Source organism: Loxodonta africana, unplaced genomic scaffold (assembly GCF_030014295.1).
Source record: "Loxodonta africana isolate mLoxAfr1 unplaced genomic scaffold, mLoxAfr1.hap2 scaffold_59, whole genome shotgun sequence".
Lineage (NCBI taxonomy): Eukaryota > Metazoa > Chordata > Mammalia > Proboscidea > Elephantidae > Loxodonta > Loxodonta africana.
Window position 1 is genome coordinate 412,386 of NW_026975316.1, and position 22,649 is coordinate 435,034.

Below are 22,649 nucleotides of genomic sequence, written 5' to 3' on the forward strand. Positions count from 1 at the left end.
TAGCAAGGACATCATATATGAAAAAAACAAAAAGTCATTAGAAAGACAGGAAAGAAAGCAAAGACCAAAGAGGATGTCACAAGAGACTCTGAATCTTGCTCTTGAATGTACAGTAGCTAAAGAGAATGGAAGGAAAAATAATGTAAAAGAGTTCAACAGAATACCTGAAAGGGAAGCTGGAGAAGACAAAGTATGATAATATAATGTGAACAGATCTGGAGTTAGAAAACCAAAAGGGAAGAAAACACCTGGCATTTCTCAAGCTGAAAGAACTGAAGGAAATATTCAAGCCTCTAGGCGCAATACTGAAGGATTCTATGGGCAAAATATCGAACAACAGAGGAAACATCAAAAGTAGATGGAAGGAATACAAAGACTCAATACACCAAAAACAATTGGTCGACGTTCAACCATATCAGGAGGTAGCATAGGATCAAGAGCTGATGGTACTGAAGGAAGAACTCCAAGCTGCACTGAAGGCATTGGCAAAAAACATGGCTCCAGGAATTGATGGCGTACCAAATGAGATATTTCAACACAGGGACGCAGTGCTGGAGGTGCTCACTTGTCTATTCCAATATATTTGGAAGACAGCTACCTGACCAAATGACTGAAAGAGATCTATATGTGTGCCCATTCCAAAGAGAGGTGGTCCAACGCAATGCGGAAATTATCGAGCAATGTCATTAACATTACATGCAAGAAAAATTTTGCTGAATTTAATTTAAAAACAGTTGCAGCAGTACACAGACAGGAAACTACCAAAAATTCAAGCTGGATTCAGAGGAAGACATGGAACATGGGATATCATTTCTGATGTCTGATGGATCTTGGCTGAAAGTAGAGACTATCACTAAGATGTTTACCTATTTTTGTTTACTATACAAGCACACTCAACTGTGTGGCTCATGACAAATTATGGATAGCTTACCAAAGAATGGGAATTCCAGAACACTTAACTGTAGTCATGCGGAATATCTATGTAGACCAAGAGGCAGTCATTTGAGTAGGGCAAGGGGATACCGTGTGGTTTAAAATCAGAAAGTTATGTGTCATGGTGGTATCCTTTCACCATACTTACTCAATCTGTATGCTGAGCAAATAATCTGAGAAGCTGGTCTGTAAGAAGAAGAACATGGCATCAGTTTTGGAGAAAGATTCACTAACAACCTATGATATGCAGCTGATACGACCTTGCTTGCTGAAAGTAAAGAGGACTTGAAGCAGTTACTGATGAAGAGCAACCACTACAGCCTTCAGTATGGATTACACCTCAACATAAAGAAAACAAAAATTCTCACAACTGGACCAGTAAGCAACACCATGATAGAGAAAATACTGAAGTCATCAAGCATTTCATTTAACTTGAATCCATAATCAATGCCCACAGAAGCAGCAGTCAAGAATTCAAACAATGTATTGCATTGGGCAAATCTATTGCAAAAGACCTCCTTAAAGTGTTGTGAAGGAAAGATGTCACTTTGAGGACTAAGGTGTGCCTGAGCAAAGCCATGATATTTTCTACCACCTCACATGCTTGAGCAAGTTAGACAATGAATACGGAAAACCAAAGAACTGATTCATTTAAAATATGGTGTTGGCAAAGAATACTGAATATACCATGGACTGCCAGAAGAATAAACAAATCCATCTGGGAAGAAGTACACCAAGAATGCACCTTAGAAGCAAGGATGGCGAGACTTCGTCTCACGTGCCTTGGACATATTTTCAGGAGGGACCTGTCCCAGGAAAGGCTCATCATGCTTGGAAAAGCTGAGGGTCAGAAAAAAAGAGGAAGGCGCTCAACAACATGAACTGACACAATGGCTGCAAGAATGGGCTCAAACATAGCAATGATTGTGAGGATGGTTCAGGATCAGGCAGTGTTTCATTCTGTTTTACACAGGATCGATGGCCTCTAACAGCCACAACTAACATATGTAAGCATATATGGGTGGGTGGGTGTGTGTGTGTGTGTGTACCCATTGCCGTCGAGTCGGTTCCAACTCATAGTGACCCTACAGGACAGAGCAGAACTGCCCCACAGAGTTCCCAAGGAGCGCCTGGTGGATTCGAAATGCTAACCTTTTGGTTAGCAGCTATAGCTATTAACCATTATGCGACTAGGGTTTCCATATAAAAAAAAAAAATTTTTTTATATGTATATATATATATATACACACACATACACACACGTATATATACACACACTCTTTTTTTATATATATATATGTGTGTATATATATATTCTGTTCACCAGTTTTGCATCTCTAGAGATCCCAGGCTAAGACATTTGGTACCTACAGTGGTTCCAGAGGAACCAAATCTTAAGGATGAGTTTTCTGAATTGATTCTCAAGTCTGGCTAATCTTAAAGGCACTGATGACTGTCTCCAGTAGTAAATAGGCTATTGCTAATCCATGGTGGGAGGTGACAATAGAAATACGCAAAATACTACTACAACTGGATCAAATATTTGTGAGAGACAAGGCTCTGCCTGATTACATATTTGATACTTTTCTATAATTTTGTCAGAATAAGAATAATAAGGAAGCTGCTTGGTTGGTCCTGCTTTTGCTAGCCACACTGGTGAATGAAAGAAATGGACTCAAAGCTCAAGCACCACATACAAGATCTGAAAGCTGCCACTTGTGCCCAGAAAGAAAACCATATTTCTTATACTAACAAGGCTAATGCTGCCAAAAATAAACTCAGATTCTTATCATAAGAGTGACTGAATTAAAGCACCAGTTGAATATCCAACCTCACTCAAATGGTTTCTGAAGTTAAAGTAAGGGCACTGATTGGGAAGAAATGGGATCCTGAAACTTGGGATGAGGACATATGGGCAGATAGTCAGGAAGCGGGGGACAATGAACCTCCAATTTCTGTTGAATCGCTCTTCCTAACAGAACCAGACCTCTTACTCCCATCTAAAGAGATTCTCTAACTTTGCCGGCTAAGCCACCCTTCCCAGTAAAACAATTATCCCTTCCACCTCCATCTGATGAGATTACCCCAGCTGTGCCTGAAGTGTCTTGTTTGAGTTGTCTCCTGGGGTGGTGTCTGGGGCATTGCCTGGGGCATCACCTTAGGCAGATGCCTTATAAGACACGGCTGAACATCCCACTGCCTCTGCCCATTTTTGCTTCTAGACCTATACCTAGACTTCAGTCCCAACAAGCCCCAAAAGGTGAGCTATGAAGTGTGACCCAGGATAAGCTATGCTAAACTCCAAAAGAACTGCTTGATTTTTCTAATATATACATACAGAAACCTGGTGAATATGTGTGGGAATGGCTATTTTGGGTGTGGGATAACGGTGCAAGCAACATAAAGGTGGATTAGTCTGAGTTTATTGATATAGGCCCAGGAAGCATAGATTCTTCATTCAGTGTTTCAGCTTGAGAGGTTAGAAAAGGATCTCATAGTTTATTTGGCTGGTTTACTGAAGCATGGATTAAGTGGTGGCCTAAAATAAATCAAGTGGAAATGGCAGATCTGCCATTGTATACTGTAGGAGAAGGTATCCAAAGGCTGAGGGAAATTGGAATGTTAGAATGGATTTATTAGGCTGGACCCACAGACCCACACACGGAGTGCCCAGAGGGCTCTCTTTTTACCATAGCAGTGAGGTACAAATTTGGGAAGCAAGCCCCAGCATTATTGAAGACTTCTGTGGTTGCTATTTTATGTAAGTAAGAGTCCACAGTGAGAACTGCCCTAACTGAATTAAGACACCTGACTACAATGCAGTTGACTGGACCCCATGGTGGTAGCATCCAAGTGGTGGCACTCAATCAACAAAGACAAGGTGGGTGTGGTTACCATAACAGACAGTAGAGTCAAAGCAGTAATCAGAACAGTCTGCTCGCATGGATTTATGGCATTGGCTACTTAGTCATAGTGTCCCTGGGAGCGAAAGAGCTGGGAAATGTACATCTCCTGGTACCTAGCGTCTTAGATATCTAGTGCTCCTGTAACAGAAATACCACAAATGGATGACTTTAACAAAGAAAATTATTCCCTCACAGTCTAGGAGGCTATAAGTCCAAATTCAGGGTGCCAACTCCAGGGGAAGGCTTTTTCTCTCTGTCACTCCTACGAGAAGGTCTTTGTCACCAATCTTCCCCTGGACAAGAAGGTTCTCAGCACAGGGATCCTAGGTCCAAAGGATGCACTGCTCCTGACACTTCTTTCTTGGTGCTACTGAGGTCCCCCTGTCTCTCTGCTCTTTTCTCTTTTATATCTTAAAAGAGATTGACTTAAAACACAACTTAATCTTGTAGACTGAGCCCTGCCTCCTTAACATAACTGCTTCAAATCCTCGATCATTAACATCATAGAGGTATGATTTACAATACATTGGAAAATCACACCAGCTGACAAAATGGTGGATAATCGCACAATACTGAGAAGCATGGCCTAGTCAAGCTGATATATACATTTTGGGAAGACAGAATTTAATCCGTAACACCTAGTATGCAGCTATCGACCTGTTAATGCCTTTTTCTCCATACCTGTTTCAAAGTATCACCCGAAACAGTGTGCCTTCTCTCTGACCTAAGTATATAAGGACCAAATAATGTACAGGAATCTCTGTTACATTTTCTCCATCTTACCATTATTTGGCCTCATACGCAGACCCAGTCACTTAATTGTGCAGCAGAATGAAGAGATTAAAGCCCCAACATTCTTGCCAGTGGACCAGGAAGGTAGCTGCTCAGACATCAGAGAGCCTCAGAGAGACAGAGACCAGGCGGCTCAAGAGGGGGATACCATAAAGTTGTTTTTCATACCCCTCCCCACTCCCACAGTTGCATATGCTTTGCTCTGACCCTAAGAAGTAGATCAATCCTTTGAGAACTGCATTATGGGTTAGAACACCAACAAGGTCCCAGACTGAGTGACACTCCCATAGATTACATCCAAATATCACTGCAAAGTCTTCAAAATCTGAACTGACATCTGAGCCACAGCACACAGAAGTTGGGAAAGAACCTGCAGCCTGAACATAACTGGGTCAAGTGATTCCTAAAACAAACAACATCGACATTTTCTGTAAGATTGAAGTAAGACACAGTCTTGGAATCACAGACAAAAACTTTAAAAAGCTACTTTAACCATGCTCAAAGAAGTAACAGGCACAACTTAGAAAAATAGAAAAATACATAGAAACCATTCACAAATGAAAATTTTAGACAGGAAAAACAGAAAAATAGGATAAAAAATTCACTTGATCAGCTCTACAGTGGAATGCTGTTGACAGACAAAAGGATCAATGAGATGAAAACAGTTCAATTGAAAATATCCAATCTGAAAACAGAGAACAAATATTGAAAAAAAATGAACAGAGCCTCAAAAAAATTCAAAAATATCTAACATTTATTTATTGGAATTCCATACGGTGTAGAAAAAATATGTGGTGTAGAAAAAAGTATCTGAAGAAATACTGGCTCAACACTTTCCCAATTTGTTGAAAGACACAAACTTACAGATTCAAGAAGCTATGCAAACTCCAACAAGTTAAACTCACATAATTTTATGCCCAAATGCCTCATTGTCAATTGTGGAATAACAAGGACCAAGAAAATATCTTCAAAGAAGCTAGAGAGAAAACAAGTCATCTCACACAGGAGAAACAATTGGAATGACTCTGTATTCATCATCAGAAGCCATGGAGGCGAAAAGGCTGTGAAAACAACATTTTTTCAACACTGAAAGAAAAGAAACATTAACCCGGTGTTCTATAGGCTGTTATTTCCTTCATGAGTAAAGGAAAAATATTGACATTCTCAGGTGAAAGACGCTTAAGAGAATTCATCGCCACCAGACTTGCTCTAAATGAAACACTAAAGGAAGTTCTTCAGGTGGCAGGCTTGGAATTTCAGGAATTATGGAAAGCAACAAAGTGGAAAGTATCTTCGGAAGTTCGCCCTCCACCAAAGATTAGACAGGTCTATAAAACAAACAACAACACACGTGAAGAAAGTGTTTCTTAGTTCAATCATGTGTATGAGACCAAAAGTACAAAACCAGCCCAAAAGCACTGAAAAGAGGGCAGGACGGAACAGGAATCATGGCGGATGGAAACGGGGAACTGGAGCATAGGAGAGGACAATATTGACACATCATGAATATTGCAACCAATGTCACAAAACAATTGTGTATAAATGGTTGAACAAGAAAGTAATTTGCTCTGTAAAGTTTCAAATGAAGCACAATAAAAAATTAAAAAAAGTGGTAGGTATCTCGGTAAACATATTATGCCAACCCTGTTGTCACTGCACAACATGGCGCAGGACTCCCCTCTTTGCAAAGACTTTCTAGCCTATTGGAAAAACTTTGGAATATACTCTTGGTGGCACATTAGTATTAGAGAATGGGGTTAATTTTGAAAATATGAGATGTCTGTACTCATGCCTGGTGGATAAACTGGATAATAATATTTTCAGAGCGAAATGAGATGTTCTAACAGAAAAATAGGCCTGAATTCCCACGTGGGCCATGAGCCTACTACTCTGAAGGCCTTTCCCAGAGAGGCATTTCAGGCACTTCTAGAGCAGCAGGAGCGCTGGGGAATGCAGGTGTCAACCTCCCCCAGGGCCTTCTCTGAGGGGTAAGTACCTGCTTTAGTACTGAGCTTAGTGGTTCATAAATTGTCATTCTGCATAAGGTCTTCAGGTTCAAGTCTGTAATCCAGCTGGGATTCTGTGTGTGCTGCATCTCTGCATCAAAAGAACATGCTTCTAGAAGCAGAATGCCAGGAGAGAGGCGGTTGGGCAGTTGGCGTTGGGGGGTGCTGCGCAGACAGGGGTGCCCGAGGGAGGCACAATATAGTCATTCTGCAGGAGGTCTAGTCCTTCTGCACAAGAATTAGAATGCTTCTCAATGCACAACAGTTTACATGCAGGACATAAACAAAGTTACTGAAGGACAAAGTTGAATAGTAAACCAAGCCACTCCCTGTCAATCCTTACCTGAGAGGGTCTTCATCAGGACTTCCGGGGATGGAGAAGGAAACAGCAAACGCTGATTTATTTTACCTCTTCCTTCCTCAAGAAACAGGAACTGGTGTTAAGATGTCAGGTGTCAAGCCCCAAACTCCTCTTCTGGTCTGTATTTAAGCTGTATAATAAAACTGGGAATCAGGCAATCAGCCATGAGCAGACAGACCCAGAGTATTCCCAGTGCCCCACATCTTTGAGCTCCAGTGAGATCCTGTTCTTAGTCCCTAGATTAGCAGAGGAGCTGAAAGACTGAAATTCCGTGTTTTCAGGCAACTTGGGCTTCAAGCAGGCACTTATTGCTAAAGTCGTATTTCTCTGTGTTAATTTATGATCCTTAACTCAAATCCGGAGTTTGGAGCTCATTTTGATAACTCCTCGTTAGTCTGCCTAGACAAGAGTCTGCTCACAGTCAGTGATGACAATGGAGGAAACAAAGTCCCTAGCCCAGAGGAGGGACTGTTCCCCAAATTTAGGGAAATGCCCCTGGGGAGCATCAGCGAGGTGCACTGTGGCCTCTGTGGCTTTGCCTTCTGCTCCTGGAATTGCACCCTGGGGGCGTCCATATGCAGACGCAGAGTCCGTGGGTGACTACAACTCCTGCCCTTCTGGGTCATCGTCCGGACGCACGTTGCGATATGCTTCCTGCCCTCCTTCCCAGCATAAGTGCTGCGATCACACGTGGCAGAACCAGTTCCCAGGTCCAGACCCTAGGTCTTGTCCTCCTTGGCCTCAGGCTTCCCCTAGTCCTGGGGGAACCCGCAAGCCTGGCGGGTGCGAGGTTAGCACCCGGCTGGGCGGGCTTGGGCCTGTCTCAAAAGGCTCATGGCGCACGCGGGTTCCGCCTCCTTGGAGTCTGCGGGCTTGCGGTGGGCAGCCCGGCATCTCCTGCCTCCCTCGGGCGCCCTCTCTGGGCAGCAGCTCCCCTCCCCCCGCCCCGCCAACCACCGAACAGTCGCACTGCCTGCTTTCTGCTTCTAGAAGCGTGTTCTTTTGATGCACACATGCAGCACACACAGAATCCCAGCTGGATTACAGACTTGAACCTGAAACGCACAACTTTAAAACTACTAGACTGGGGTGGGGGGCGGTATTGGCAGTGAAAAAAGGAAAAAAAAAAAAAAAAGAAAGAGAACAATTACAAAAAAAGTATTAGAAGACTGTAACCTCACGTTATGGACTCAAGAAGGCTGCGGATACACAACCGCGTAGATAGCATACTGTTGTATCTTTCTTTGCAAATAAGTCTTAGATGAGGGAATTTGGTACCGGGAATAGTTGCAGAGCCTGACTTTGGGGAAATCTGGGATTGATTAATTGGCTTGCATGAGGCTACAAGCCCTGATAATCAATATTTAAAGATGAGATTCGAGCAATCTAGAACATGCATCAGAATTTTTTACAAGTAAATTAGCACCAGAAGAGGCCTTTAACCACTAAATAAAATGGGTCAGTAGTTCAAGATCTCCCTACAAAGAAAATGGCAGACCTAGATCGTTTCCAGTCAGGTTCCAGCAAACATGCAAGAAACAGTCATTTTAATCTTGTACGCAGTCAACAGAGATTAGAAAACCATGAGACACTCCCCTAACTTGATCCTTATGGCTAGTTTAAAAATGATAACAAATTAGAGAAGGAAGGTAGAAGAAGAGTTAGAGGACAAGCACACTCAGTAACTGAGATGCAAAACCCTACATAAGATGCCAGCAAAGGAAATCCAGCAAAGGGTAAACCACGTAACATGCCATGATCAAGGCGGTTTATTGTAGGCATACAAATTTGAGTGAACATTAAAGATTTAGTAATTTCATTCACCACATGCATAGGTGAAAGAAGAGAAGACATATGCTCACCTCAAGAGATGGGGGCAAAGCAGGTTGATAAAATCCAATCACACGGACAGATAAGGACTAGGTGCAAACATGGAACAGAAAAGGAGTTCCCGAACGTGGAAAACTACAACTAGCATGATAGTTCATGGTGACGGGTGGGACATTCTCTTTAAAATTAATAAAAAATAAAATAAGGATGCTTCTATCATTATTTTTATTAAACATTTAACACTGGAAGTGTAAGCTAGTACAAAAAAAGTATAACTGCTATTCATAGATTATAGGACTGTCTCCATTGAAAACTGTAGAAAATATTGGAATTAATAGTAATCATAAATAAAAAATAAATTGAAATTTCAATGCGTCAGCATCAAGCGGACTCTGTCATAGCTCTTAGGTGAAAGCAAAGGACACTGATAGGGAAAGAGGAGGTTCGGGTGGGCTAGACCAAGGAGGGAAGAAAATTATTCTGCACTGGGCTGAACTTACAAGCACGGGTATGTGTGTTAGTTACCTAGTCCCTCCATAACAAAAAATAACACAACTGGATGGCTTTTAAAGGACAGAAATTTATTTTCTCACAGTTTAGCAGGTAGTAGTTCGAATTCAGGGCATGGCTGTAGTGGGAGGTCCTTCCTTGTCTACCTCAGCTTCTAGTAGATGCCAGCAATCATTTGTGTTCCTGGCCTTCTAGAAGCATCTGTCTTCTTTGTCTGTCTTCCTTTTCACCTGTTTGTGTCTGTGTGTATTCTGCTCCTTTTATAACTAAGAAGAGTTAGGCTTAGGACCCACCCTACATTGGTATGACCTCATTCACATAATAAAAGCAGGCCCCTTATTTCCAAACAAGGTCAGAATTACAGGTACAGGGGTTAGGATTTCCACATACATTTTGGAGGGACACAATTCAATCCCTAACAGTTGATTTACCAGATATTCTGGATTGAGAGTACTCACATGAACAGCTGAGAGTAGTTCCAATTCTTTGCTACATTCAGTGGCTGAAACTTGTCTCAATGGTCACCCATAGGAATGTTGGAGCAATTTATTGTGCAGGACCTGGCCTACCATTCCTAATCATGTCCATTGTGTGGAAAAACACACACTCCCATCACCGAAGTCCTGAGAAATTCATCGATAAGAACGGAATGGTGGTTGGAACCAAGAATTGTTTCATAGCCTAGATAACATGGTGCAGCTGTTAGATATCCACATGGAGATGTCCGGTAATAAAACTTCACCACACACGGAGATGTCAAGAATAATACCAACAGCTAATGCTCATTGAGTACCTACACTGGTGCCAGGCACTCCTGTGCTTTTCCTTTCATGTTTGCTTTTCATGATGGCCATATGAGGAATGTATCATTATAATGCATAAAGAGGTCAATACAGAGAGTTAGGCTGACATTTGAATATATGAGTCTGGACCCAGGAGGAGTTTGAATGGATGGAGGTATAAACCTCAGGTCCATAGCTACAAATAGACAGCAGTAAACTCACTGAGGCATCCTAGAGGGAGGGTGTCAATAGAGAGAGGAGCAGGCACCAAGCCCAAGGGTACTCTGGTATCTAGAAGCCTGCCAGGTGAACAGCAGCCAACAAGCCTCTCTGAAGTCCAGTGTGGTTCCTGGAGGGTTGTCTGTCCTTTCTCTCAGCTGCATTTCCCCAGTGCTCCTCCCACCTGCACTGGGTTGTCCCCTTCATGACGACAGGGACAGTGTGTACCTTTCACCACTGTATCTGCATAACATAGACTACTTCTGGCCCATGGAATATACTGACTGAATGAAAAATAAACAAAGGATAAGTACGTAAAATCCTTCGTAGTTGATACCTTGAAATACATTAAGGGGCTTCATGAGTAAGAGGGAGAAAAATTGATCAGGGCTGCTTCTGAGACCATCCCTTAGGCGTAATGAGTGTTAAACAACACTTAAACAAAGAGATTTAATGGCAGAGATGTATGTTAAAAAGAGGTAAGTATAGGTTGAAGATTACTAGAAACATGCACATTATTGCAACTATAGTCAAATCGCTAAAAACCATATACTACATGCACACAGAATATTACAAAGTAATTTAATGCCCTCATTAAAAAAAAACAAAAAAAATTACCATGAAAAGACTAATGTTGAATGAAAATATCAGGATGTAATATCTGTGTTAATATACATAAATGTGTGTGCTAATACACACATAAAACCAGTTGCCACTGAGTCAGTTCTGATTCATGATGACACCAGTGTGCCAGAGTAGAACTGTACTCCATAGGGGTTCCAATGGCTGAGTTTTCGGAAGTAGGCTGCCAGACCTCTCTTTCACAGCAATTCTGGGTGGACCTGAACTCCAACTTTCTGTCAGCAGCTCAAGATATTAACCATTTGCATCAACCAGAGACTCTAATACACATACATGCCAATATAAGCAAGAAAATAGACATATCGGAACGTTAATAATTTATTCTATGCATTACGTATGTTTTCTTGTTTTTTTTTTTTTTTTTTTTGCATACTTTCCCATTGCTTCCAAGTTTTTGAGGAATAGAATGTACTTCTGGAAAAATTCATGAGAGATTTTTAAGTAATGAAATAATTAACAGAAACAGAATGAGTAAATCTGTGGCAAGGCAGCCCATGAACCCAAGATTACAGTAACACTGGTATGAAAAGCAGAATTGTGGAGTCCTGAAGCTCAGTGGTTCCATGCATCCATCAGGAAAGAGGGAAGAGCAAATAAACAAGGAGAAAATACAGTGAGCCAGAGGAGTGGGAGCCCTCTGTTGTGGGCACAGTTTTCTCATGAAACTTTAGATGGACACAGTGGGTGGGATTATCCACTTCCATCATACAAACATTTTTATTACCCTTGATTTTAACAGAACTATGTTATAAAAACAAATAATAAAATAAAGTATAATAAAAGAATAAATCTCATCAGTGGACTACTATCATTTTCCCCAGCCACTGAGGAGGGCAGGAGACACACAAGGGAAAGAAGATGGACCAGTGTGAAAACTCATGCTAAGTGGGGAGGAGAGTGTTTCTGAGACAGGCCTTAGCTGCTACCACCTAGGGAAGTAGGCAGCCATGCACAACCAACTGGAAGAAATGGTACATTATTTCTGAGACCTACTCCAGCTCATAACAAATTATGGATAACATGGGGAAGAATGAGATTTCCAGGACACTTAACTGTTTTTATGAGAAACCTGTACATAGAACAAGAGGTAGTCATCTAAACAGAACAAGGAATACAGCATGGTTTAAAGTCAAGAAAGGTGTGCATCACCGTTGTATCCTTTCACCATATGTATTCAACCTGTATGCTGAGCAAATAATCTGAGAAGCTGGTCTGAAGAAGAATAAGGCATCAGGATTGGAGCAAGACTCATTAATAACCTCAGATATGCAGATGATACAATCTTGCTTGCTGAAAGTGAAGAGGTCTTAAAGCATTTACTGCTGAAGATCAAAGACTACAGACTAACAGCCTAACAACTGGACCAATAAGCAACATCATGATAAACGGAGAAAATGTTCACGTCATTAAGGGCTTCATTTTTACTTGGATCCACAATAAACACCCACGGAAGCAGCAGTCAAGAAATCAAACGACACATTGCATTGGGCAAATCTGCTGCCAGAGGCCTCTTAAAGTGTTCAAAAGTACAGATGTCACCTTGAAAACTAATGTGCGCCTGACTCAAGCCATGGTGCTTTCAGTCGCCTCATACGCATACGAAAGGTGGGCAATGAATAAGGAAGACCACAGAAAAATTGAAGGCATTGAATTACGGTGTTTGCAAAGAATATTGAATATACCATGGACTGCCAAAAGAATGAACAAATCTGTCTTGAAAGAAGTACAGCCAGAATATTCCTTAGAAGCAAGAATGGCGAGGCTTCATCTCACATATTTTGGACATGTTGTCAGGAGAGATCAGTCCCTGGAGAAGCAGGTCATACTTGGTAACAAGTGGCCACAACAATTGGCTCAAACATAACGACGACTGTGAAGGTGACGATAGGTAGTTTAACATACATTTTGACCCATATGAATTAAAATTTAAACAATTATTTCATGCCTTTTTGTAGGGGTTTTAGAATATACAATTAAAATAAATGTAAACAATTAATAGAAAAAATCTCTGAAAATAAAATTTAATTTTTTTAAATCACTGCTCCATACCCCAGATCTAAATGGCTTGATATAAAGCACTGGTCTTTGTGATTCACAAAAAGGAGGTGCCAATTCCTGGAGGGGGGATGGGAGGATAGAGAGAGTTGGAAGCTGGCAAAATTGTCACGAAAGGAGAGACTGGAAGGGCTGACTCATTAGGGGGAGAGCAAGTGGGAGTACGGAGTAAGGTGTATACAAACTTATATGTGACAGACTGACTTCATTTGTAAACGTTCACTTGAAGCTCAATAAAAGTTAATATAAAAAAAAAGCCCAGCCCTGACCAATGTTTGCTTAAAAACTTTGAAAGTTTGTTCCTCTCTAAAATAAAGCAGGGTCTAACTTTAAAAATAAATAAATAAATGTAAACAATTATTAGAAAAAATCTCTGAAAATAAAATTTAATTTTTTTAAATCACTGCTCCATACCCCAAATCTAAATGGCTTGATATACAGCACTGGTCTTTGTGATTCACAAAAAGCAGGTACCAATTCCTGAACAAGAACTGAAGTGACAGGAGAAACCCCCCATGCTGTTAGAGCCCTGAGTATGGGCCCTAATCCAATGATCTGTCTTCATTAATTCCTTTTTATTTCATCTCTGTGAAAGAGGGGAGGGAGAAGGTGAGAGAGGGTTACATGTGCCTATTCTGTTCTTTAGCATCCAGTTCACTGCCAGGAACAAGTATTCGTAAGAGTCTAAAAAACATTAAAGTACAAATAAGGAGGAAAACCTCCTAGTATATATATGTATTAGGTGGCACAAAGAGTTAAGTGCTCAGCTACTAACTGAAAGGTTGGCAGTTTAAATACACTCAGAGTTGCCTTGGAAGAAAGGCCTGGCAATCTACCTCCAAATAGTCACAGCTATTGAAAACCGTATGGAGGGCAGTCCTACTCTGAAAACTCACGGGGTCGTCATGAGTGAAAATCTACTCAATGGCAACTGGATTGGTAATCTATATATGGCATAAATGTTCGGAAAATTAGTTTCTGAACATATACACGGCATACAGAATACACTGCACATTAGTATTATGTGCCAAAACCCACTGTCATCAAGTCGATTCTAACTCACAGTGACCCCAAAGGACAGAGTAAAACTGCCCCATAGGGTTTTCACTGAAGCAGACTGCCACATCTGTCTCCTACAGAGAGGCTGGTGGGTTCGAACCACTGACCTTTCAGTTAGCAGCCAAGTTCTTTAACCACAGAGCCACTAGGGCTCACTGCTGTCATGTACAGTGATTACATAAGCAAATTCTGAAACAAACTGCCTGGGTTTAAATCCTAACTCAATTTATCAGCTGGGTGATCTGGGCACGTTACTTTACCTCTCACTGCCTCAGTTTCCCATTTCTAAAATGGGTCTTATTCAAAAGGTTGTTACGCAGGTTAAAGAAAACACACAAGGCACTTAGAAAAAGGCCTTACACACAGAATGAACACAATAATTGTTAGCTTTCATAATTATTAAGGGAATACAAACAAACGGCTAGGTTGAAGGAACTTCCATTGAGAAAGAGTTGAGTTCCAAAATTCATGTGTAAAGTCATTTACATCAACTGTTAAAGTTGTATGTTTAGATTCAAGTGATTACTGAGGTGTGTTATGATCTTGAACAGAGTTCTGGGGACTATACAGGCAGACTCTGCATGCCCTTCTCCTGCACATCCATTCCATCTCCCTTGGAGCCCAGACATCATGTTATCAATTAAACCCCTCCCACACTGGTGGTGTACTGTTTAAGAGCTATGGCTGCTAACCAAAAGGTCATCAGTTCAAATCCACCAGGCGCTCCTTGGAAAGTCTATGGCACAGTTCTGCTCTGCCCTATAGGGCCGCTATGAGTTGGAATAGACTCAGTGGCAATGGGTTTTTAACGGGTGTGAGGTAACTGTTCAGTGCTTAAAGACGTACCAAAAGCAACCACTAACACAAAAGTATAGTAAAAGGTTCTTATTTCAGAGTAGCAAAACCTTAGTTTCTAACACAGTGGTGAATTAGGGTGGACTGTGGATCAAGAGGAGCCCTGGTGGCATAGTGGTTAAGAGCTCAGCTGCTAACCAAAAGGTCAGCAGTTCGAATCCACCAACTAGTCCTTGGAAACTCTATGGAATAGTTCTATTCTATGCTATAGGGTCTCTATGAGTTCGAATCAACTAGGGTCTCTATGAGTTGGAATCAACTTGATGGTGACAAGTTTGGTTTGGTGGGTGTCATGGATTGAATTATGACCCTAAAAAATGTGTGTCTCAACTTGGTTAGGCCATGATTCCCACTATTGTGTAGTTGTCCTCCATTTTGTGATTGTAATTTTACTTTAAGAGGATTAGGGTGGGATTGATTGTAACACCACCCTCACTCAGGTCACCTTTCCCTGGGGTGTGGCCTGCACCACCTTTTATCTCTCCAGAGATAAAACGAAAGGGAAGCAAGCAGAGAGTTGGGGGCCTCAGACTATCAAGAAAGCAGCACCAGGAGCAGAGCATGTCCTCTGGACCCAAGGTCCCTGCACCTGAGAAGCTCCTTGACCATGGGAAGGCTAAGGACAAGGACCTTCTTCCAGAGCCGAAAGAGAGAGAAAGCTTTCCCCTAGAGCTAATGCCTTGAATTTGGGCTATTAGCCTACTTTAATGTGAGGTATTACATTTCTCTTGGTTAAAGCCATCCACTCATGGTATTTCTGTTATGGCAGCACTAGATGATGAAGACAGTGGGTCAAGGTGGAAGGGGTGGATGAAGGACAAAAAAAGAAAAATGGACAACAGGAGAAATATAAGAATTCAGAGAACTGTGAAAATTTAATTCCTGAATATACTTTCTTTCTCCTCCCTATAACTGGAAGGACTTTTCTCATATACAGTGTATATAAGTAAATCCTGGCAATATTTAAAACACTTAGATTTTTGTAAAACTCATTCTCTGAAAATTCATGGTGGCCCCATTAATTTATGGCTTAAAAACAACTCAGAACTAAAAAGAAGCATAAATAAATAAATAAAGGCACTGCTGTCATTTGCGGGTGATGTTCTTTTCCTGCTATCCACAACCCACACACTCGGGTTAATTTTCCAGGGTCAGTGTTCATAGACCATCCTCTTTCTCTCACCACCACCCCACCACCCTTAATTATTTAGAAAAGGCAGGGCCAGTCAGTGCTCCAAACATCAAGTTTTCTCTCCAAAATGCCAACTGGCACTTGGGGAGCAGGCTACATTCTCAGCTGTCAGCACTTCCACTAGCCTCTGCAGATAAGGAATGTGTCTCCACTGAACTGTTCATTGTAATTAAAAAAAAAAAAAAAGTAAAAAACTGTTTCTTAAAAAAAAAAAAAAACAAAACAGGCATTTCCCTATTACCCACCCACCCCACTCTCCCACACCCAGTGCACTCCCACCACACACACACTCAAATATTTCCTACCAAGGGTGTGTCCCAAGCACGGGGTCTGGCTCCACTCTTCTTTTACATCCCTTGGAGGCCTCTGGAGAAACCATACCTTTGGTTGGCAATTCCCTGAACCCTGCCTATTCAAGCTGGCACTTATTCAAAAAGGCAGGTGAGTCTTCAAGTCAGGTTTTTATAAGGAGTTTAAGAGGAGCCAGGTGATATGCCTACTCACCCTCAAATTTCTCAAAGGTAATAATTTCTTGAGATGTTTACAATGTCTCAACTATGGGTTAATTAAATCCCTTAGGATGGTGGGCATAGGAAAATCCTCCATCTCAATGCCCCCATTTCGAAAAAAAAAGAGAGGAATCTCCAAAATTACAAATTTCAATTTCTACATACTTGATTGAACTAAGGAGTAAGTTCCTCACATGTGTTATTCTTGGTCTGAGTCCTGGTGGTGCAGTGGGTAAGAGCTAAGCTGCTAACCAAAAGGTCTGCTGTTTGAATTCACCAGCTGCTCCTTAGAAACCCTATGGGGTAGTTCTACTCAGTCCTATAGGGTTGATAAGAGTTAGAATTCACTGGATGACAATTGGTTTGTTTGCTTTTCAATCTTTGGCTGAAAGGTGGACTTTGTTATCAATTTATTAAATCAACTGGTAATTTGCTGGATATTTCTCATACACGAACTTATGATGTCTTCAAATCCAGCTAATCAGGTTTAGGGAGAGAGAAACTTCTCTACCTTAGCTTCCCTGCCACTCCCACACCTTTTTCATTGATTTCCATGCCCTGTTTAAGTAACATCACTCATCACTTCTCACTGTCTAGGTTATCTGAGCCAATTCATGGCAGTCAATTCCACCTGAGCCCTAGGATACCCTCATTTACATACTCTGCCCTGTTCCTTCACCAATGGCTGACCTCACATCTCCACTGGAATGTCTACTAGGCATCTCAAACTTAATGTGGTTCAAATAAAATTCTTCGTCCAAGTGTCTTATCTACCTCCCAGTCTTCCTTATCTCAGCAAATGTTCTCACTATCCTCTGGGTTGTTCAGGACAAAAACCTAGAAATCATCCTTCATTTCTCTCCTTTATTCAAATCTTGCATCCAATCCATTGACATATTCTGGACTCTTGGCACTACCTTAACATAAATCCTGACTCTATCCACTTCTCACTACCTCCACCTTACATCCACCATCATCTCTTGGTTAAAACTGGACTCCATGCACCGATCTTCCCTCTTACAATCTACATAACAGCATCATTTCAGTGGCTTCTCATAGCAATTAGGAAAAATTCCCAAATCCTTCCCATGGTCTTTCATGATGCGGGGCTTGCTCACCATACTAACCTCATTTCCTAACAGTCTTCCCTCGGTTCACTCCACACTAGCCATGACTTATTTCCTGAGCTTCCTCAAATGTGCCAAAACACTTGGTTATTTAAGGGCCTCAGAAACAACTCTTTCCTTTATTGGCAATATCCCTCCCTTCAGAACTTCATAAACCTATTCTCTCCTTTGATATAGGTCAGTTATCTCCTCAAATATCCTGCTCCCATAAGCCTTTACTATTAATCTAAAACAGCTCACCCCACTCATTCCCTCACACGCAACTCTGTCTTATTTTCAAAATATTTAGCTCTCCTTGACATTTTTTGTTAATTATTACCTGTATTTTTTCTGGTTGAGAATATATGCAGCAAAACATACACCAACTCAACAGTTTCTACCTGTACAATTTAATAACACTGGCTACATTCTTGAAGTTGTGCAACCATTCTTACCCTCCTTTTCTGAGTTGTTCCTCTGTCATTAACATAAACCCACTGCTCCTTAAGGTTCCTATCTAATCTTTTCAGTAGCTGTTGTCAATCTGATGCCATGTAGACAGTTCTTAAAAGAGCATATGCTCAAGGTAGACCATTTTTATTGGTTAAGTAAGCTAATGTTCTGGAGCCCTCATGGCACAGTGGTTAAGTGATACGGTAGCCAAGCAAAAGAAGAGCAGTTTGAATCCACCACCTGCACCTTTGAAACTCTATGGGGCAGTGCTATTCTGTCTTACAGAGTCTCTGAGTTGGAATCAACAGCAACAGTTTGGTTTTTTCTTTTTCATACTTCGGTTTTAAGATGATTCAAGGGAATGCTTTTGGTGTAATGTTTAAAGATTATCTCACGGCAATAGTTTCAGGAGTTCATTCACCCTCAGTGGCTCCAAAAAGTCTAGGGTTCATTTGAAATTCTGTTCTGCATTTTCCCCCTTTTGATCAGGGCTTTTCTATGGACTCTTTGATCAAAATGTTCAGCGACAGCAGCTGGGAACCTTCTGGTTCTTCTGGTCTCATGGCATGCTAGATGTTCTTTTAAAAAACATGAGTGGATGCTGAAGGTTATCAAATACTTATTTTATTACACCTACTAATATAATCACATTTATTTTTCCTGTACATATGGCAAATTATACTGATTCATTTTTGAATGTTAAACTAACCTTGAATTCTTGGGATAGACCCAACTTGGTCATAATATATTCTTCTTTAGAGTATTGCTGGATTTGTTTTGCCTATTTATTTTTATATTTTGCATCTATGTTCATCAGTGACATTGGCCTGTAATTTTCCCATCTTCTGCTGCTCTTGTCAGGTTTTGGTATCAATATTCATTCTACAAGCTTTATAAAATGAGTTTGGGTATATATTTCCTTTTATATTGAAGAATTTGTGAAATATTTCTTGAATATTTGGCAGAATTTGCAGGAAAAGCCATCTGATATGAAGTTTTCTTTTTGAGAATAGTTTGAGCTCTAATTCAATTGTATTAACAGTTGTGGAATTACTTTTGCTTCCTGTTTCTTCCTGAATCGTTGTTATTAACTTACATGGTATGATACGTTTGCCTACTTTACCTAAATTTGCAAATTTATTGGCTAATACGGTTCATAACATTCTCACATTATCTTTATGTTCTGCAAGATCTGTAGTCATTTTCTTTCTAATTCCTGATATTCGTTTTTTATATCTTCATTCTTTTTCACTTGATCAATCTTGCCTAAAGTTTGTCAATTTTACTAGCATTTTCTAAGAATCAACTTTAGTCTTTGTTGATCATCTGTTGCATGTATTCAATCATTAATAGAAACAAAAATTCCTATGAATGTTTGTTTCTGGTTTTTTCCCAACATTTTGAATGGATGTTTAACTCACTTATTTTTCAAGATTTGTTCTTTCCAATTATATTTTTAAGGCTATAAGTTTCCTATATTATATTGTCTGTACTGCACAAATTTTTGTATGCACTATCTCCATAATTGTTTACTTCAAAATGTATTCTAATTTTCATTATGATGTCTTTTTTGACTCATAGTATTTTAAAATATCCAAGCACATGGAGATTTTGTATTTTCATTTTCTAAGATGTTTTTTTTTTTTTTTTTAATTATGGTGTACTTACATAAAAAAAAATGGAGATTTTGTATTTTCATTTTCTAAGATGGTTTTTTTTTTTTTAATTATGGTGTACTTACATAGTATCCTCTATATTATTACAGACTCTTGAAATTTGTTGAGACTTGCTTTATAACACAGTATACAGCTAATTTTTATACACACTATGTTATGTATGTGCATGAGATGAATGTATATTCTTTCATGGTTAGATAATACACACAAATACACATATAGCAATTTGGTATTTTTTTACATGTTAAATCTTCTGTATCCTTGATAATTTATGGACTTCTATGTTTCTGAGGGGTGTGTTAAAAATCTATTATGATGCATGATGTCAAAAGGAGCCCCAGTAGTGCAGTGGTTAAGCACTCAGCTGTTAAACGGTTTGATTTGATCCACCAACTACTCCACAGGAGAAAGATATGACCGTTCCCTTCCATAAAGATTACAGCCTTAGAAACCCTTTGGAGAAGTTCTACTCCATCCTATATTCACTATGAGTCAGAATTGACTCAACAGCACACAAGAAAAAATGTATGATGTGATGGAAACTCAGAAGTACGAAGCTAAAAAGAATTGGTCCTACCTCCAGGGTCAAAGGATGAAGGACAGAGAAAACAGCAGAGACATCCAAAAGCTTGGAAAAAGGGCTGAGAGGACAATGGTTGGTGGTTTAAGGGCTTTGAAGGGCTACCATATATACTGAGGAATCTGAAGTGCAATGTTCTTGCCTAAGGATGAAGACATGCTCATAAAGATCCTGACAAAGCTTTAGGCTTGCATCTCTGGCTGATCTTTGGGCTCCATGGGGGCAGGAAGTGAAGGCTAGGGCAGAGTTTTAGGCACTCTTGCTTAGCATTGAAAGAACGTGCCAGTTCAGAGCCAATCTGCAAAGACTGGGATAATGTTACTTTTTCTTTTTGGCTACAAGCATTTAAAGAAAGCACTGTCAGGTCATGAACTGACTGCTGAGATAACAGAACAGAACTTCAGTGTCCACACATGAGAAGACATACAATCTTTGCAGAAATAGTTTGGAAACATCACTAAGCAAATGGATGACTGGCCCTCAACAATTAAAAAAAAAAAAAAAAGCAAACCCTAATGACAGGAGGGAATCTTATTTCCAGAGTCACATTATAATATCTAAGATATCCAGTTTGCAACACACTATTCTAAGTCATAAAAAGAAAAAAGAAAAGGATGGTTCATTTGTTAAGAAGAAAGAAAGAAGAGAAATGAACAGAAAGCATCCCTAAGGAAACACAGATATTGGGATTACTAGACAAAGATTTTAAACCAACTGTCTTAAATTTCCTCAAAGAGCTAAACAAACCATAGACACACACACAAAAAAAGGAAACCAAGAGAAGAATGTATGAACAAGTAGAAAACATTAATAAAGAAATATTATACAAAAGAACCAAATAGAAATTATAGAGCTGAAAAGTAGAATAGCTGAAATAAAATTTCATTAGAGGAGCTCAACAGCAGATTTGAGCAAGAAAGCAGGAAAATGTAAGCTTGAAAAAGCACAACTGAAATTGTTCTAACTGAGGAGCATAAAGGAAAAAGAATGAAGAAAATGAATAGAGCCTAAGGGACCTGCGGGACAACATCAAGCATACCAATATACTCATTAAGGGAGTCCCAGAAAGGAAAGAAAGATGAAAGGACAGAAAGAATATTTAAAAACGTAATGACTGGAAGTTTCCCAAATGTCATCTAGATATCCAAGAAGCTCAATAAACTCAAAGGACAGTAAATACATAGATATCCACAGACAGACATAATCAAAATGTCAAAAGACGAAGACAGAAACTTGAAAGCAGCAACAGATAAGTGACCCCTAATGTACAAGAGAGTCTCAACAAGTTTAACTGTTGATTTTTCATCAGAAACCATTGAGACAAGAAAATAGTCGGATGATGTATTTAAGGTACTGGAAAAAAAATACAGAAACAAAACTATGAACCAAGATGTCAATATCTAGCAAAACTATCTTTCAAAAATGAAGGTGAAATTAAGACATGCCCAGATACACAAAACCTGAGGGAGTATGTTAGCAGCAGAACTGCCTTATGAGAAATGCTACAGGGAATCATCCTGGCTGGCACGGAAGGACACTAGACAGTAACTTGAAGCCATAAAAAGAAACGAAGACTCCGTAAAGGTAACTACTTAGATAAAACAAAGTCAGTAATATTTTTATATCACGACTCTTTTTTTCATATATGATTTAAAGCACAAATGCATAAAAATACTTACACATCTCTCTTAATGGACACACAATGTATAAAGATGCAATTTTTGTAACAGCAACGTAAGTAGGGGAGGTAACTGAGCTGAATAAAAGCAGAATGTTGTATACTGTTGAAGCTAAATTTGTATTCATTAAAAGAAGATTGTTATAAACATAAGATATTAATTGTAATCCTCATGGTCACCACTAAGAAGTTAAAAAATATAAGGAAAGGAAATAAGGAGAGGATCAAAATTGTACACTTGAAAAAAATCAGTCAAACACAAAAGTGGACGGTAGTGAAGAAAATGAGAAACAAAATACATATATGACCTACTACAAAGTAGAAGACATAAGTCCTTCCTTATCATTAATTGCTTTAAATTTAAATAGATTAAATTCACAATTGGGATCATTAAAGTTGTGTGTCAACTTTGTTGGACCATGATTCTCAGTGCTTTGGCAGTTATGATGTAGTTTAGCAGTCGAATAACGATGCATTCATTTCCATGATGAGATGTGATATAATG

The 22,649-nt window shown here is 39.9% G+C and overlaps 1 long non-coding RNA gene across 3 annotated transcripts in view; it reads right to left on the reverse strand.

Moving 5' to 3' along the window:
* LOC135229891 (uncharacterized) overlaps window positions 1–22,649 on the reverse strand; it is a 359,848-nt gene that overhangs the window by 319,819 nt on the left and 17,380 nt on the right. For all 3 annotated transcript variants that reach the window (XR_010320557.1, XR_010320559.1, XR_010320558.1), the window contains one exon: window positions 6,628–7,128. This is a non-coding gene — a long non-coding RNA (uncharacterized LOC135229891). The remainder of the gene's footprint in view (window positions 1–6,627; window positions 7,129–22,649) is intronic.